The following is a 19,656-nucleotide window of genomic DNA, read 5'->3' as shown; positions in this document are numbered from 1 at the left end:
TTCATCTTCAAGATCTCCATTTAAAAATGCACATTTAATGTCCATTTGATAAACTTTGTAGTTCTTGTGTGCTGCAAAAGCCAAAAATAATCTGACTGCCTCAATTCTAGCTACCGATGCAAAGGTTTCATTGTAATCAATTCCTTCTTTCTAAGAATATCCCTTACACACTAGTCTTGCTTTATTTCTGACAACCTTACCATCTTCATTAAATTTATTTCTGAATACCCATTTGGTTCCAATTATATTTTTATCTTTAGGCCGGGGAACTAATGTCCAAGTGTTGTTTTTCTCAATTTGTTCTAATTCTTCTTCCATAGCTTTAATCCAAAATTTATCTTCACATGCCTCATTAACAGATGATGGTTCAATTTGAGAAATAAGACATACCTCTTCATTTGTCAATTTTCCTCTTGTCATAACTCCTTTAAACTTGTTTCCAATTATCTGATCTTCATAATGATTCAGTCTTACATACCGGGGTGTCTTTGTTTGTTGTTGTTCCTCAGTTACTATGGAATCCTCAGATGATACCAGGGTAACTAGATCTTCATTCTATACCAGTGGATTCAGTGTAGGTTCATTTGTCAAAAATTTTGTTGCCGGTTCAGAGTCTATACCTTGAAGTTCCTCTAAATTGTTCATCAATCTTTACATTTGTACTTTCAACAATTTTCTAGAATCTTTTGTTAAAACATCTATATGCCTTACTCTTAGATGAATAACCAAGAGATATTCCTTCATCACTTCTAGGATCAAATTTCCCAGTATACTCATCTCTTCTGATATAACATTTACTTCCAAAAATTCTGAAATATTTAAGAGTAGGAGTAATACCAAACCATAGTTCATGAGGGGTCTTACCGGTTTCACCTTTGATGTGAACTTTGTTGAATGTATAGACCATTGTACTGACTACCTCTCTCCAATATACATGTGGTAGGTTTGCTTCTGATAACATACTTCTTGCTGCATCCAAGATAGTTTTGTTTTTCCTTTCAACAACTCCATTCAGCTGTGGTGTCCGAGGTGCTGATAGTTGTCTTCTGATTCCATTTACTTCATAGAATGTATTAAACTCCTTAGATGTAAATTCTCCTCCTTGATCTGATCTTAGACATTTGATTTTCTTACCGGTTTCATTTTCTACCATTTCTTTGAATAGTTTGAACTTTCCAAGTGCTTCTGATTTTTCTCTGAGAAAAGTAACCCAACACATTCTAGAATAGTCATCAATGATTAGCATGAAATATCTATCACCTTGTAAGCTTTTAGTTCTAGCTGGACCACATAAATTAGTGTGAATTAAATCAAGAGCATTATTGGATTTTTCTAGAATACTTTTGAAACTAACTCTAACTTGTTTTCCAAATTGGCATTCCTTACATATTGTATTCTAAGGTTTGATAATTTTAGGTAAATCTCTAACTGCCTTGGTAGTACTGATTTTCACCATGCAATCAAAGTTTACATGATAGAGTCTCTTATGCCATAACCAACTTTCATCAATATTTGCAATTAAGCATGTCTTTTCACTGTTATTTAAATGAAAGATATTACCTCTAGTCTGATTACCGGTTGCAATTTCCAAACTAGTTCTATTCATGATTTTGCATTTTCCATTTTTGAATTGTAACTGAAATCATTTCTCAACTAATTAACCAACACTCAAAAGATTATGCTTTAATCCTTCAACATAGTAAACATTGTAAGTGTTATGCTTACCATCAAGAGATATTGTACCCTTACCTTTGATTAATCAAGCTTTGTCATCTCCAAATCTCACTAAGCCTCCATTGTATTCTTGAAAGTTCAAGAATTTACCTTTGTCTCCTATCATATGATGTGAGCATCCAGAATCAATGATACATTCATCCTTTACTTTAACTTTAGCTGCCAAGGCCTGTACTACCGGTTGAGCAATAGGTGTCGGTTGATCTTCTATTATAGCAACAAAAACCCATCCATTGTCTGCCGGATCCTCATCATAATCATCAGTCACACCTTCATCAACAATGTAACAATATTTGTCTTTATTCTTCTTAAATCTAAATATCTGATATTCAAGGTTCGGCTTGTATGTCCTTCTAGCTTCTTCTCTTAGTCTAGCATGTCTATCGGGGCATCTTGAAGCCATATGTCCAATCTTATTGCAATTAAAACATTTAAAGGGTGCTTTGCCTTCATACTTACTTCCAACTGGTCCTTTAGACATTTTTCTTGCAAATAGTGCTTCAAGTTCTTCATTTCCTTTCCTGCTTTCTTCAAGTTCTCTTGCATAAAAGGCTTTCCAATTAGACTTGTCAAATGATGGAGTAGATGATATTGATGCTTTAAAGGCCAAATATGTCTTTAAAGTAGCAACATGACCAAATTCTTCAATTTCAAAAGTTGAAAGTTTCCCAATCAATGTATCCCTAGTTACTGGTGTATTAGGCATTGTTCTTAACTCATTTATAGTAGTGACTTTCATTTTACATGCTGGTGGCAATACTCTTAAAACTTTTGAAATAATTTCATCCTCACTTAAGGTTCGTCCACAACATTTAATAACCAAAACAATCTCATTTATTCTTTCCATAAAAGTAGAAATCCTTTCATCTTCTTCAATTTTCAGATGTTCATACCTGACCCGAAAGCTTTCAAGTTTTGAAATTTTGACTATGGAATCTCCTTCATTCAGTGTTTCCAAATGATCCCAAATAGCTTTAGCAGTAGACCTATCTAATAGTCCCATGATTTGTTGATATGATAATGCGCTCAAAAGTGCTTCTCTTGCTTTGCAATCATTTTCCTCATCTTTAGTCAAGTTGGGTGGAGTGGTCTGACTCTGAGTAGGAGCAATATAACCATTCTTTGTAATGTCCTAGATGTCCTTTCCAATGCAATTTAGATGTGTTTCCATTTTGATTTTCCATATGCCATAGTTGGTTCCATCAAGTTTAGGATTGTCCTTTCTGAAATAGTTAGTAGACATTGGATCTCCTTAAGTTGTTAAACTTCTGCAAAAGAGGACTATTCTCTGATGCCAATTGTTATGTCCCAGAGACAACTGAGAGGGGGGGGGTGAATCAGTTTTCAAATAAATTCAAACCAAAAACAACTTAACCAACTTAATGCTTAATACCAGTAAACTAGTTTAATATGTCGGTAGACAATTTTAATAGTTAATTGCTATATTGGTAAGGATTAGTGCAAGAAACATAAAGACAAAGTCATCCACAACACATAACACCAATATTTGTACGTGGAAATCTTATAAGGGGAAAAACCACGGTGGGAAACCTTACCCACAATCAGATGATACTACTGCAGATAGTAAGTGTACATAAATGGGGTCTGCACATGCAGAAAGGCCAAGCACCTAGAGCTCACTGCTCAATCACAAAATGGGAGTCACATTGACTACAGTTGGATGGTTAAATCCAATAAGAATGTACTGCACAAAATAGCATCTTCATATGCTGGATTCAGTACCGATGTAGTTCTAATTGTCTTCACAAAAACCCTCCTTCAATCTTCAAATGATGTCTGCATGTATATCTCTTCTTACTCTCGCATATACCTTCACACAATCCTTTTCACATTCCACACTTGATCTTACAAATAAGATCTTACATTTATACCATAACCTAAGACCAATTTTAGTAGGTCGGCTCTACAAGATATTACAATAAGAACATTTTACAAACAATACAATATCTGATGTAATAACCGATTCAATATGTCATCTTAATGCATTTACAACAATAATTAATCGTCTCCATAGCGTGCTATGCTGATCTGGAAAAGATAAATCTGTCGGTGTAACCCTGGACCTATTTGCCGATAACAACAAATATGCAAATGCTAATGTACCAATAAACAAAACTCCAGGATAAAGTGTCCACACAATGTCTTTGACATAACCAAGTGTTTTCCATATCATTCCAAGTGTCGGTGATCATTATATCTTGTCAGTGTACCAGATATCGGTGACTGTGCATGAGTCACTTGCTTGCCAGTGAATGTTGTTGATTCTCCAAAGTGCCAAAGCTGATAAGTGTTTAGTAGGTGTTGACATCAATGACAAAACCATACCAAAATACCAACATAGATATCTTTACCAAACCTTTGCCTAAGACCACTTTTGAGTATCTGAGAAGTCAATTGGGGGTTGTCCCTCTTCATGAAGTTAGTTGAGCATGATGCTGATTGCATCAGTCCTTAAATTACTTGTAGAATCTTACATGGATTTATGAAGTGGATGTATTCTATAGGGGGAGCATCAAGTTGCAGTATGTTGTTGATGCACAGTGAGAGAAGAATTACTTGTTTTTACTCTTAATTTGGCATTGTTGTCAAAGGGGAATAAGAATTATGCGATTGAGGAGAAGAATTATGTGTCTGATTAGGTGAACCAGTGGAAGGCTGAAGACAGATAGGGCAAGGTGAATACATGGTAATGTAAACCAGGATTCCTATTCACCAATCTCAGTAGCAATCAGAGGCATTGATATTTGTATTGTCATCAATGCCAAAGGGGGAGATTGTTGGCATTTTTAGTTTGTTAGCATTTTGCATATAGATTGCATTAATGATATGTTGCCATTGATATCAATTGAACTGGTAATGGTATTCATGTTATTGCTGATATTGTTGTTTTTGATATTGGCTAGTAACTGGTAGGAAGAGCTTTGTAGAAGATGTTGTAAACCAGTATGTTAAGTTTGTGAGTTGAACCGGTAAACTGGTGTAAAGGGTTAAGCCTTTCTATGTAGTGTAACCGGTAAACCCTATCAATTGTTAAACCCTAACCAATGAAGTTTGTTGGTTTCTTATCTGATGAGTTGTAATGATGGAGACACGTGTGATCATTGTATGAGGATAACTTCAGATTGTGGTGGCATGTTTGTTTGTTGTCTAGGGAAGGAGCAAAGTGGATTGCATCTAATGCATAACGCGTGATGAGTTAAAGTCCGATGAAGCAGTGATCATGGAGCGGTTGGAATTTAATTGAAGAATGTGATGAGATTGTTATGATTTCTAATGGTGAATATTGTACCAACTTGTTTGTAATCTTGATGATGAGAATCAGGTTTCTATTGTGTTACCGACCTGATTGATTTGTATTTAAGTTCCATGAAGTTGTTTGTAAAAGTTGTTGGCAAGATTGGCATAAACCTATTGAGTGTGTAGTTGCCTAACTGGTGAATGGATCTGCACTTTGAGTAAAGGTAGATTGAAGCTTAAAAGGATCTAAACAAGCAAATATAGTGCTATTCAGATAGATCAAGAAAACCCGTTGTTTTATAACAATTACAACAGAAGTGAAATCCCTTAACCGGGTAAGCTCTAACAAGCTTGGTTACTTATTAAATCCTCTAACAAGGGGGTCCATTAGCTTAGATTCTTAAATCCTCCAACGAGGCTACTCCTAATAGGGTATTGTACTTTCCATCAAAGCATATTTGTAAATCCCTTAACCGGGTGATTCCTAACCAGAATTAGTTCTTAACAGGAATTATTGTAAAGATTTAGCAGGCTTGGCTCCTAATAGGGCAAACTTCAGAATAGTTCAGATAGCTATCCTTGTGAGTCTCATCTCACTGTGGTTTTTACCTATTTGGGTTTTCTTTGTATAAACATTTGTGTCAAGTGGTGAATGTTTTTGTGGTTATGATCTTATTTGTTAATTTGATTAACTTCTGATAAGGCATGATAACTAGAAGCATTGAGAGATGAATATGTTGAGATATGATTAAGCATTGTTGATGTTTACAAGATTGAATTTGATTACTATTAAGTTGTCATAGCAGTCAAACCGGTTGATGTCAAGTATTCTTATGAATATTGATCTTGACTGTGATATGTCTACTTTGTGTGATTGAATTTGAGTTTGGGAACTTTGTATCAGTTTTTTAGTATACTAATTCACGCCCCCCCCTCTAAGTATTCTACCGGATACTTATTCTTTCATCATACCATCACACTTATTGAACCAAAGCTTCATGATCCATCTTCATGTCTTTTGATGAAGCATTTTCTGCCAAAAATCTTGAATTATTTAAGTGAGGGTATCCTATCATACCATAACTCATAAGGTGTCATTTTGTTGTTCACTCTTAATTGCACTCTATTTAGTGTATATGTTGTAGTGTGGAGTGCCTCTTTCCAATAAACATCAAGTAGATTGGCTTCATTCAACGTTGTCCTTTCCATCTCTTTGACTGTTCTATTTTTCCTCTCCACAACACCATTTTGTTGTGGTGTCCTAGGAGCTGAAAATTGTCTTCTAATTGCATGCCTTTCATATCAGTCTTAAAATTCATTTTATGTGAATTTGCCTCCATGGTCTGATCTTAAATACTTCAGTTTGTATCCACTTTCTTTCTCAACCATCTTCCTGAATATTTTGAATCTTTCAAAAGCTTGTGATTTGTCTTGTGGGAAGGTGACCCATGTCATCTTTGAGAAATCATCTATGAGCAGCATGAAAGATCTTTCTCCATTTATGACTCTTGTTATTGTAGGCCCATACAAATATGTATGCACAAGTTCTAAAAGCCTTGTGGTTGAATATTATTTTTTTTTTAAGCTAACCTTAGTTTGTTTACCTCTTTGACACTCCTCATAGAGGGAGCTTGTTGGTTTCATAATCTGAGGTATGTGCCTAACATACCCTCTCTTTCTCACTTTAACAATATTATCAAAATTTATGTGACCTAGTCTTCTATTCCATAGCCAACTCTCATCAACTTGTCCCATCATACATTGAGAATCAAAGCATTCTTTCAAGTTGTACACATTTCACTCTATACTTTTGCCTTTAGCAACAAGTTTGTCAGTGCTTCCCTTTTTGATTTCACATCCACTTGAATCAAAGGTGTACATGTATCCTTTATCAAACATCTGACTTACACTAAGAAAATTATGTTTTAGGCCTTCCACATAGTATACATCATGAGCCTTTAATTTTCCATCAATGTTTAGTGTTCCCTTGCCATTTATCTTGATTGAAGAGTTGTCTCCAAACCTTACCGAGCCACCATTCCAATCTTCAATCTTAATGAATTTCTTCTTATCACCAGTCATGTGGTTTGAGAAACCACTGTCCACTACCCACAAGTTTTTCCTTTCAGCATGCAGAGCAGTTTGAACAATCAGACTTGAGTCACCCTTATCTTTATCCTTCTTTACCCATACTTGTTTTCATTCTTGTTGCTTCTTGACTATCATATTCTGATCTGATTCTATCTTTGGTTTCAAAGGTGAAATTTTCTTCTTTTGCTTAGTTGTTCTAATTTCACAATGTTTTTGCAATATGTCCAAGATTTTGACAATTATAACATTTGACATTTCTATTGAATGATGAACTTAAGGGACTATCATAAGACTGAAAACTATATCTCCTACATTCATGACTTCTATGACCAATAAAATTACAATGGTAAAAAATAATATTTACATCTCTAAGAGAATTAAAAGGATTTCTACTTTCATAACTAGGAGGGGACCTATGCATAAGTATACATTCTACAATTCTATGACCATAAGTATTGCATTTATAAAAGTAGCCATGTAATTGAGGTACATACCAATCATTGTTAAAATTATTTCTCATTGGTCTCCTTGGAGCATCATAATTTGGTTTTTTTGAGCTCCTCCTAATATCCTCGACTCTTGTGAAACCTCCATCATCCATATTGGCTTTTCCTTTTGGATCAACATATTGGTTCCTTGACCGATTCTTTGTAGCAGCAGCATATGTCTTCTTCTTGTTGGGCTTGCTGACTGTAAAGGTTTGTTTGAATTCACTTTCACTTGAAGAAGTGAATATTATTTCCTTGTCTGATGAATCTTTACTATTAGACCATTATCCAGCCTCAAATCCAACACCCTTTGTGTCTTTGGAGTGCTTTTTCTTGCTCAACATTTTATCCAAAGCATCAGTGCTACCCTCATACTTAATCCTCATGTTTAGTTCATCTTTCTTGTTTTCAAGTTCTTTTCTGAGACTCACAATCTCTTCCTCCAACTTTTAATACTCTTTATCCTTTCTTTCTAAATCTAACTTCGTTACTTCATGCATCATCTTTGCTTCTTCCAATTGAATCTTCAAATCAGAAATTGTTTTCTTTGATTCCTCAAGAGATTTGTTTAATAGGTCTTGTTCTTTAGCAACAACATTGTTCTACTTTTTTAATTATTTTCTTACTTTCCTAAGTTCCTCTAGTGCACTCACAAGTTCACCTTCAAGGTCTACTTTAACTTCTATTTCCTCTTCTTCATCATCAAAAATATGTTCATCAAATAACTCTCATTGTGTCATAAAGAGACTATCTTCTCCTTCACCTTCACTGCAACAATCTTCAGAGACACTTTCTTCATCAGAGGCATCATCTTCAAAAGTGTAAAGACTAGTCTTATTCTTAAAATCTCTTCTCCTTGGCTTATAAGAATTCTTCATCTTTTGTTTGCCAAAATACTTCATGTTTTTCTTTCCATCTTTATTCTTTTCTCCATAAGGTCATTTAGATGCAAAATGTCCAATCTTGCCACAATTGAAACATTTGAAAGGCAACTTCCCTTTGTACTTTCCTGAACCTTTCTTGAGCTTTCTAACAAAGTTAGCTTCAGCAATATCAGAGTCATTTTCATCTTCATTCAAAGCTTGTTCTTTTCCTTTTTGTGTTGTATTAAAGCAACTTCTCTCTTTGAAGGTTCAACACTTATTGTTCTCATCTCATAGGCTAACAAAGAGCCAAAAAAATTATCCATAGAGAAAGTCTTTAAGTCTTTAGCTTCCTCAATAGCTGAGACCTATGTATCATACTTTGAGGTTAATGATCTCAGAACCTTTTTGATAGTAACTTCATCTTTGAATTTTTCTCTGAGTCCTCTTATAGCACTCACAGTCTCATCCACTCTTTGTAGATAGTCATCTATCTTCTCTTCTTCTTCCATTTTTAGATTTTCAAATAGAGTTCTTAGATTTTGCAATTTGACTTCTTTCACTTTGGTATTTCCTTCATATAAACTCTGCACCTTGTCCCAAGTTTCTTTTGTTGATGTGCAATGCATGACTTTGACGAACTCTATTTATGACGGACCACTTAAGATTGCATTCTTATCTTTTGCATCATTGTCATATTCTGTTTTAGCATCAGGGCTGGTAGGAAGAACTTGAGGAATAGGGTAACCATTTTTTACTGGCATCCAAACATCAAACCCAAGGGAAGACAAATACGTTTCGATTCTTCTACTCCAGAAGGCATAGTTCATGCCATCAAACATAGGCCAAACCTAGCCATTGTGTTCACTAACCATAATTTACCGAAGCTAGAGAACGCTTTTAATATAGGGGAACCTAGGGATCTGATACCATTTGAAGAACACAAATGGACACTAAGAGGGGGGGTGAATCAGTGTTTTTTAAAACTTTAAGTTTAGTGTGCAGATCCTAAGGATGTAATGCAAACATAAACACACACACACAAGAGAACATCACATAACACCAGATGTACGAGGAAAACCCAATGTGGGAAAAACCTCGGTGAGAATAGTTGCTAGAGTCTACTGCTCCAATCTAACCTCATAGGAAATAACAATTTACAATATGTTTAGGGCACAAACCCAAGGAGCACGAACCCCTAATATTCAAAGCACCAATTCAAGGAGAGCCAACCCTTAGTTTTATGAGAACCTACTTAAAGGATCACCAACCCCTACTTTGAGCACCCACTCAAAGAGAATATAATAAGATTTAGGTTTACAATGATAAAACCAGGTTACAAATGAATTTTGTAACACTACATAATTTTTATATCTTGAGAATGACCCTCTCTGGTTCTGAGGATTACACTCTATCAGTTCTCTACAATAGTTCATTGTTCTTCTTCTCTGTTCTATACTCTTTGTCTTCTTTACTCTGTCTCATCTTTAGTTATCTCAAACTACTCTCTGTCATCAATCTTCTTCTACTACAACAACCCTCACTACTTTGTTTCTGCAATTGCTCTATCTCTAACTCTCTCTCTATATACTATTCAACAATGTACTTCACTTCAACACATAACTTCTTTTTTCACAATCAACTTCAAGAGATGTCTTTTGTTTCACAAAAAAAGTCTCTTTCTCATCTACTCCCATCAAATCATATTAGATTCCTCTGCCTACTATCAGCTCTCTTTTTCAACAAGATCTTGTTCTTTGTCTACAAAATAATTTCATATTGGCTGCATACATTAAATGTGTTTTCTAACTTTAGATTGGTCTGACCATAGATTACTAAACTTAGTAATCTCAATCTGATCTTCAAGAATACAGTCTATAATAGATTTAATTTTCCTCTTTTGATCATCCATCTGCATTGAATAATCGTGCCCTTTGGGGTTATGTTTTATTCTTTTTTTGTCACAGGGTTGCTAGTTTTAGCAAACTTGATATGTCTTGCAAATATGATCTTGCCTCTGTCAAGCATCTTGAGCTCATCAACAGACTGCAAAAGGTTCACCATTAATGAGATTATTGTCTTATTATCGATCTACCTAGACATATATGACGACTATATGATCCACCTTCACTGACTACAACTGATTTGATTTTTTCTATCCACCAAGGAGCCACATGTCCTCTTATTCTTCATCCAGTTAAGATGGTCAAGGTCAATCAAGATACATATGGACTATCGGGCTACACAGATCAGTAGGTTTCCTTAATGTGACTAACCTTTGTGTTATGCGGTCTGCAAACATGTTCATCGCTATAGCTATCCCAAAATTAGTTTCTCAAAGTTCCATCAGTAGAGTTTTAACTAACGGGTCAACATCTTGCCTCTACCCCACCTTCAAAACTTATCTCGATGACTACTTGATGCATTTGATCCCTCTCATCGACAAAGTTATTCCAATGAAAAAACTCAGCTCTGATTTCACTTGGCACCATAAGCTATCCCAAACAAGGAACCTCCAAGCCAAATGACCACATATCAAAATAGGCATAACTATCGGCATAGGAAAATCATGTTAGATTGATAGTATAAGTTATTTCAATAATCATACTGTCAACTCACCTTTATTGGCATAGGTATCCCAATACTCAAACTCTGCAGTGAAAAACTAAATCGGCATAAGTTTCTCTAATGAGAACCTTCATCAAAATAGACAACACTATCAACTTAGCATTTAAACATTATCCCATAAAAAAAAACCTATTTTGATGACCCAGCCTGAACATGAATCGATGTAGCTATTCCGAAATTAAACTCCAATGGACCTTCTCCATATCGGCATATGTTATTTCGATGATCTAAACAATGGGTCTTCTCTACATTCTCTTTTGTCAGATTAACTTACACTATTGGCATAGTAAGAAAAAGTCATTCTGCCTTCAAATGCTACTCTGATAGGTATTCTTGGTCTCTTAGTCAGCATAGCTATTCCAATACAGTGATTATCGGAATAGTTAACACTATCGGTATAACACAAAATCATTATGTTGCCTTTGTTAGTTAACCCGATAAGTGGCTCTGCCTTTGTTTTCGGCATTTCTATACTAATATGACAACTTCCCTGCATACCACTTGATCGGTATTGCCCTCTCAATATGATATTTCACTTGCACAACACTTGATCGGTATTGCTATCCTGATATGATAACTTTACAATTTGCAACACTTGTTTCTCTGCATGATCACTCTACAACTTGCAACACTTATTTCTATGCATTTTCCAATCTACAACCTCTCTAGTATCCACTCTATAACACTTGTTGACATCATTGACAATAATGCCAACAAAACACTTATAAATAGACATAAATCTCTAGGGTCTCTATTTTTCATAATGAATACCTTGTAACATTATTGCAAATGCTAGTACGCCATGATTTATTACATCATTGTAATTCATATTTGATTAAGATTTAGTTACGTAAGAACTAAAACTTGATTGAAATGATTTAAAGTTTTTTATTTGATTTGTAGTATCTTTTCACTAAAAAAATTGAGGATGATGGTTACTCTAGATGGTTGGATGATATTTCAATACTAAACACCACCATTAGATGTCCTAATGAACTAATAGATTATTTATCATAAATTATACTAAATTTCTTGTTATAAGATAAAATTATTTATAAGAAAAAAATATACATCTATGGTGCCCGTTGAGTGGGTAATATAGTAAAAAGGGGCTCAAATGATCTCCTGAAAGAAGAAAATAGTTTAAAAAATAGAGAAATGGTGAGAATTAGAGATGAATGAAAGAAAAAACCAAGGGAAATCAAGATGGGAAGAAGAAATGCAGAAAATATAAAATGAGGTTAATAAATAAGCTTAGAGTTGTAAAAACTATTCATTTTTATGCTAAGAAATTGTGATTTGGAGAGTAGAGAAAAATAGTAGTAGAGATATGGAAAACATGCTTTTAGGGAGCATCTTGTAAAATGGGCGAGGATTTATAGGTGCATAGAGGGAGTAGAGCCAATGATATTAAACCTTATTTTTTAACATTTAGGTTTTTAAAGAGAGGTAGAACTAAGTTGAATCATATGAAACTTGTAAAGTGCTAAAAAATTGCATTAGTGGATGTGTTGGGGGTTGGGTAGTTATTCTAGGAGTCGTCATAGTTTTAGAGATAATTAGTGGTTCTACTAAATTAAAGTACATGCAAAAATTGCACCAATTGAATAATGATGATGGTTTGGAAAATCAATGATTTGAGAGATCCAAAGTGGTTACATGTAAAATTATTGCAATTGTGCTATGCATGGGAACAAGGTAAAATAATAGCTACATGGGTGACTTAAGGAATGTGTTGAGAAAAAAGGTGGCAAAAGATTGCAATATTATCTTTCTTATGTGATTACAAATTTGAGAAGATTACCAAATTTTATGCTAAATCTGGAATGAATACATGATTGTACCATTCAACATAAATATAAAATCAACCATACCAAAAGACCACCAGAATTACGTGGGGAAACCAATTTGAGATAAAACTCCACTAGAATACTATAAGGGAAACTATATTATTATTCTTCAAAAAAGAGAGCGCCACAATAATACACTTCACTAAGGTTCTCCAAATGATCTCAACACTACTTGGAAATAATAAAAAAACTAATAAAATAAATATTTATGCCTTGTCTCTAATTTATAGCCAAATGGGAGAGGAAAATCAACTATTGTTTTCCTAAAACAAGGGGCCAAAAACACTTGCAAATTCCCATGCTTTGTAGAATGAATACAAAATAAAAATAGTAAAATAATTAATAACTCTTGAAGTGACTCCTCATGGGCTCCAAACACAAATCCACTTATTCTTTACACATTCTGGGTGCTTCATAGCTTGTGGTCACTATTTAGATCCCTAAATGGACACCTTTTCTCCTCCCAATCATGGTATCCTTATGCATGACCCTTCATGTTGCAATATGGAAGTGGGAAAGAGTATATTCTATCCATTTTTATTTATGTTTATCACCTCTTCATATTCACTTCTTTTTAAATTAAATTGCAAATATCCATATAATATAAATATGTTATATTGTTCTCATGTGTTATAGGGAGCACTTTCCAAATAACATGGAGAAATAGGAATGGATTAGGGTTGCAAGGTTAATTTCACCTTATCCTAGCATTCTCCCACTTGACATTATAAATTAGAATTACATCCAAGATATACATAAAAGAAAATCAAGTATAGTGATTAAGTCTCATGGCCTTCCTACACCAAGAGAACTTTTCTATGGTCACAGGATTTGTAAGAGAATTTGGAACCTTATTCAAAGTGTCAACTCTATCTATCAAGATGGTACCATTGTCAACCATTTGTCACACAAAGTGATTGTTGTTCACCAAAAGTGATAACCCAAGAACACCTGCAAATCTTTCTATGAAATGGCCAATTTCAGTCTACAAAACACATCAGGGCTTGGACAACATAACATAGGACCCTAATTGATCCTCCTGCACTTCAGGTTCTGCTAGACCTAGGGGGAGACACCCTCTTGATGCACTAAATACAACAATTAAAGACACATAACTGCATCAACATTAAGCAGATAGATCATTTCACAAGCTCAACAGGTTAGGAAACATTACAGATTGGCTAGATCTGTATAAACAATAGGATGAAACAGAGCTTGGAAAGAATGGGACACAAACACCCCTAAACTTGAAGGGAAAATAGATTTGTCTTTTAAAATGTATATCTGAAAACATCCCCAAACTTGCAAGACCAGTGCCTTGTTCATTGGGCAACAGAGTCACAGACATAACTACAAATATGAATCATAGATGCAAGCTTATTTTCCTTAAACAAGATATTCATGCATCAATACCTGATATTAATGCACTATTTGATTCATTCACAAATTTATCAGATCTGGAAATACATTTCATCATTTATGACTGACTATAGAATTTAAAACCTTCCTTGAAGGATACCTACAAACAGTCACACAATCTCCTTGAGATGACAAATTTCATCCTCCTTGAGGATTCAATTCATAACAATTAAATGCATACACAGAGACAATATCATGGGAAGTTACTCATGCCTAACACAAGTAAGACCTGCAACTAAAACCACATTCACAGCACTGCCTTGCAATCTCTATACCCTGAAACAAACCAAAAGAAATTACAAATTTGGGTCATGACATTCAGAAAATGGAAGCCATGAAAACTGGAGCACTTCCTCACAGAATTCTGGAACCCTTACAACTGAGAAGAATTCGGAATAAAAAGAGGAGAGAAGAAAATCAAATATGCAACTGAATTGCCAAGTGTCTCCTCTCTAACTGAATTTTGTTCCCATGGAAACTGCTTCTAAAATATCTCATATTTGTCAAAATTAACTTCATAATCGGATTCCTCACTCCGAGAGCTTTCCGAAAACATATAACACTTTATACTTTGGCAAAAAATTGAGCCCTGGGCGAATTAATCCTCAACATGGACCCATCATTTAAATTTTTCGAATTTCTCTATAGTTTAAACTATATCATTTAATCATTTTAAATTTGATTTTTGCCTCCATTTGTGCTCTGACGCCTTGCCACGTGGCGGCCTCTGATTGGCTGATGGGGTTGACCGGACGCCACCTGGGATGACACCTCATCATCGCCACGTCATCTGCTTCGTCACTGCCACTTGGCCGCCACGTCATCGCCACTAGACTGCCACCTGTGCGCCACCTCACCGGGACCCGCCTGCTGAACCGCTGACTGTACCCGCCACGTGGACGGCTCTCGTTCACTTTCGCTATTTCGCGGGGTTTAAACGATGTGCATCTTCCCTTCGCAAAATAGCGCGCACCGTTGATCTCTCTCGGACTTGCTCGCTCGTTAACCCGGCCTTCGTCTGCAAAATTTCGCCTATTTGCCTCGGGAAGCGTGCCTGCGTGGGGTCCACTTGGTCTTCGTCCAGTCAACTCCTCTGTCGCCTCGGGAAACGTGCTCGCGTGTGGGCCCGCCTTGGGCGCCCATGGGCACCTTGTGTCAAAAGCCTTTATGGCTTAGACATTATATTACTGTGTGTTTTTGGATATAAACATTAAAAAAGAACATTTCCCAGCCAATGTGGGATATTAAGTTTTGCCTGTAGCTGCACTTTAAAGCTTTCTCCCTGAGTTTTAATGGCGATTTCTTTGCATTTGCTTGGAATTCGAAGCTCTTTGGTTTGGTTTTAACGCTGCTTCTCCTCCACCACGCACAAAGATTTACATTGGTGCTTGCATTTGCCTGGAGATTTCATACAAATTTCACACATGCCCCTTCACTCACCACGTGAACTGCTGGGAGGTCTTTGCTGCTACTCCTTAGTTCTTTCCACTCCACACAAAGGGGGATTTATGGCTTTTAACAGCCAGTTGCATTTGCTTGAATGTATTTTGTTTTTATGGCCTTTTCACATGCCACGTGAACTCTGGGAGGAAAATGGGAGGGTGCGTGAGGAGAAAGAGGAGGCTGCCATATCAATTTCATTGAAAACTTAAAAAAACTCCTCCCCAATCCATGATAACAGCGTCTGTACCTTCCAGCACACCATGCATGGGGGGAAGGGAGATACAATACTTGTCTTAGTGGTTTTAAATGGTGCTCCTAGACTCCACGCAGGGAAAGGGAGAATACTGTTTTGCCTTTGAATTTGGTTTAGTGTTGTTTGCTGCTCTCAATGCCCAACCAGCACTCTTCTTTACTCCATAATACTTGCTATAACTTTAGCTTTAACTTTTAATCTGCCCTCCCCCTTTCTTTACCACGTGAGCCATTGGGAATGGTTATGGGTATTCAACTGATTTTGGATCCAGGACCTTGAACAATGTCTGAATTGAGGAACTGCTGCACATGTATTTGTTTGAAATTTTCGGTAGCTGCTGCAACACTTCATAGAGGAAGGAACATTGGCCTGGAGACAGGCATTCAACTTGACAACATGCATTTGCCATTCATTTGACCTGAAGCTTTTACATTTTTTAATTTATAAAACATTGGTGGAGATATCTCTCTGAAATGTTCGAGGCTTAAAACTAATATGCAAGACATACACCATCAATCCATTAACAACCAATAAACTGGAGTCACCTCTCACCATTCCACTAGCGAATTGCAATCAAGCCAGGTTGGGCCCCAAAGTGGGTCCGACTAAAAAAAATTTCGTTTTCAAGTGACTGGCCTTCGAAATGATTTACGAACTTCAAACACACCTCTGGAATCGATCGACACCATTTTCGGATCATAAAATTGCATTTGACATCTTTCAGGCAATTACGCCACAATTTTCGCATTTAATCGCGAAGACGTAATTTTCAAACCTGTCAAAACACCTTTCTGGAGCTCGCCATCTGACAGGCGTGTACTTTGATATACAAGGATGATATCTACCAAACGGTTTCTCAAGACGAGTCCCGAGCGAAGAGATAATAATTTCCGAAAATGCCCAACTGGCTTTGTCGACACTGCGGACCTGATGAAGTCAATGTTCTGGCAACACATGATGCCTTTCTTAAAAATACCAAACGAACTCTGTAGGCCCTCAAATTTGGAACATAGGTACCTTTAAGTACATATTAAATCTTTGAATTCTCAATTTGATCATCCAACTGACAGGATGCAAACGGCGCGCTCACCAAAATGGCTACATTAACTGATCTAACACTGGAAGTGCGGATAACTGAATTTGATGGCAAAATGAATCCTTTTGAAAACCGATCAAACGGATTGATAAAGGCTTGAAATTTGAAATGTAGCTCACCATTTATACCAACATTAGCCCGGAACAAACATTCTGACATGACGCTCACCAGGACATTTTTATACTTGTGCAAACATCACAAACTACAAATGGATTGAGCTTTGAAAACTGAGCAAACGGATTCATAAGGACTTGAAATTTGACACTTAGCTCACCATTTATACTGACATCAACTTGGAAGAAACAATTTGGCATGATGCTTACTCAGGCAAGTTTTACAATTGTGCAAAACAGGGCTCCGACTAGCTGTCGAAACAAGGACTTGCCAAAACACACAAACTGCAAACGGATTCGGTTTTGAAAATTGAGCAAATGGATTCGTCAAGACCTGAAATTTTGTAGGGTGACTCACATTAATGCATACAATTGAATCCATTTTGAATTTCTCCATGACGATCAACAGGGATAAAGATATAATCGCTCAAAGTAGGCTACTCAATAAAATCTGCATTTGTGCCTAAAATGCACTTCCAGCTCACCCCTCAAACTGGGTACCTCATAAACTTATCCAAATTGAATTCTGAAAGTTGCACATCACTGAATAGGCCAAATGAAAGGTGTGGGACATGAATCCCGAGCCTTACCCTTTGAAAATCAACTGGCTACATTTTACCCCCTTGCTAACTAGGCCGTTCAAACTGACTTCATTTAGGTATGCAGAACAAAAATTTGAAATGGGCCTATAAAATTGACTCAATTTTAATCAGTCCCAACAGTGATATTGGACATTAAAATTCTTAGTACGAGCATTCTACATAGGATTCTTGGCCAAAGATATAGCACTTTGACTACCACATTTGATCCTTATAGTCCTGTAATCAAAACCAATGCCAATACCAAGTCTCTATAATCATACCAACTCCTTAGAGGTATGAGTGTAAGTGATATAATCTACTTTACTAGTTGACAAAGCAACTGTTGGTTGCCTCTTCTTCATCCAACTCACTACACCTCTAAACAAATAAAATACATACCCACTAGTGGACCTTAGACACTCCAAGTCTCCTATCCAATGTGAGTTGAAAAATCCTTGTATGTCCAAAGAATTAGGCACATCAATGATGCAATGATAAAATAAAAAATAGTTAAAAAATTACCTTCCAAATATCGAAAGACATGCTTAACAAAATTTCAATGCTCTTTATCGGAATTAGACATAAACTTGCTCAAAACTCAGACTACTTAGGCTATATCTGGTTTAGTGAAAACCATTGCATACATCAAACTCCCAATGACACTAGCATTAGGAACCTTATAAATATCCTCAAAATCATCATCAAAACTTAGACACATGTCAAAAATCAACTTAGTACCAATTGGAAATGCAATACTAAATGGCTTACAATCATGCATGTTAAACCTCTACAAAATAGAGTCAACATACTTACTCTAGCTTAACCAAATATTTCTATGAACCTTATCTCCAATAATTTCCATAGAAAGAATATATTTTGTAGCCCCCAAAGTCTTTCATATCAAATTTTATAGAAAGTTGAACCTTGAGTTCTCTAATCATCACCATGTTACCTATAAACATGTCATCGATAAACAAGATAATGGTTAGTATTTGATCATCAATAACCTTAATATAAACACAATTATCTTCATCACTCCTTTTATAACTTAAACTCAATACAAATGTATCAAAATTCTAGTGCGACATCCAAAGTAACTGTTTCAAACCATTAAAAAATCTCTTTAACCTACAAACCAATTGTTCTTTCTCTTTCACAACAAAACCATTAGGTTGTCTCTTATAAATCTCCTCCTCAAGATCCCAATGTAAGAAAGTATTTATAACATTCATTTTCTCTATTTAAAACTCACAAGAAGTAGCAATAGAAAATAGGAATCTAATAGAAGTCAATTTTACAATAGGAGAGAAAATTTTACCAAAATCAACTTCCCCTCTCTAGGATTAGCTCTTGGCCAGTAGTTTGGCATTTTATCACTTTGACTATATGTCTACTCCAAACTTCTTTTTAAGTTCCCACTTTCATCCAATGGGCTTCCTTCTATTGGGAGAACGTACAATATCCCAGCTGACATAACTATCTAAGGCCATCCTCTACTCTAGCATGGTCTACATCCAAAACTAACTTTCCTCTAAAGAGAGAGCCTCCTTAAAGGTTCTATGTTTATTGTTATTACGTAACAAAACAAATATATAATGGAAATATAGTGGGCTATACTTGTCAACTAGATTTTTTTTCCTTGTGGACCTCCCTAAGGTAGGAGTAATGGGCTCAACCTATTCATTTTCCTTTATATGCTCATCATTTACATCATCTAAACTCCCTAAACTCTCTTTTTCTTCTCCATTCTCAAATCCATCTATATGTTCTTTCAGATGTGTGTCTTCCTACTTCTCAATCCTTGTCTCAAAGTGCATTGTCTTTGTCTTCTCCTTTTGT

This window comes from Cryptomeria japonica, chromosome 3 (genome assembly GCF_030272615.1).
Source record: "Cryptomeria japonica chromosome 3, Sugi_1.0, whole genome shotgun sequence".
NCBI lineage: Eukaryota > Viridiplantae > Streptophyta > Pinopsida > Cupressales > Cupressaceae > Cryptomeria > Cryptomeria japonica.
This window is presented reverse-complemented; position numbering follows the sequence as displayed.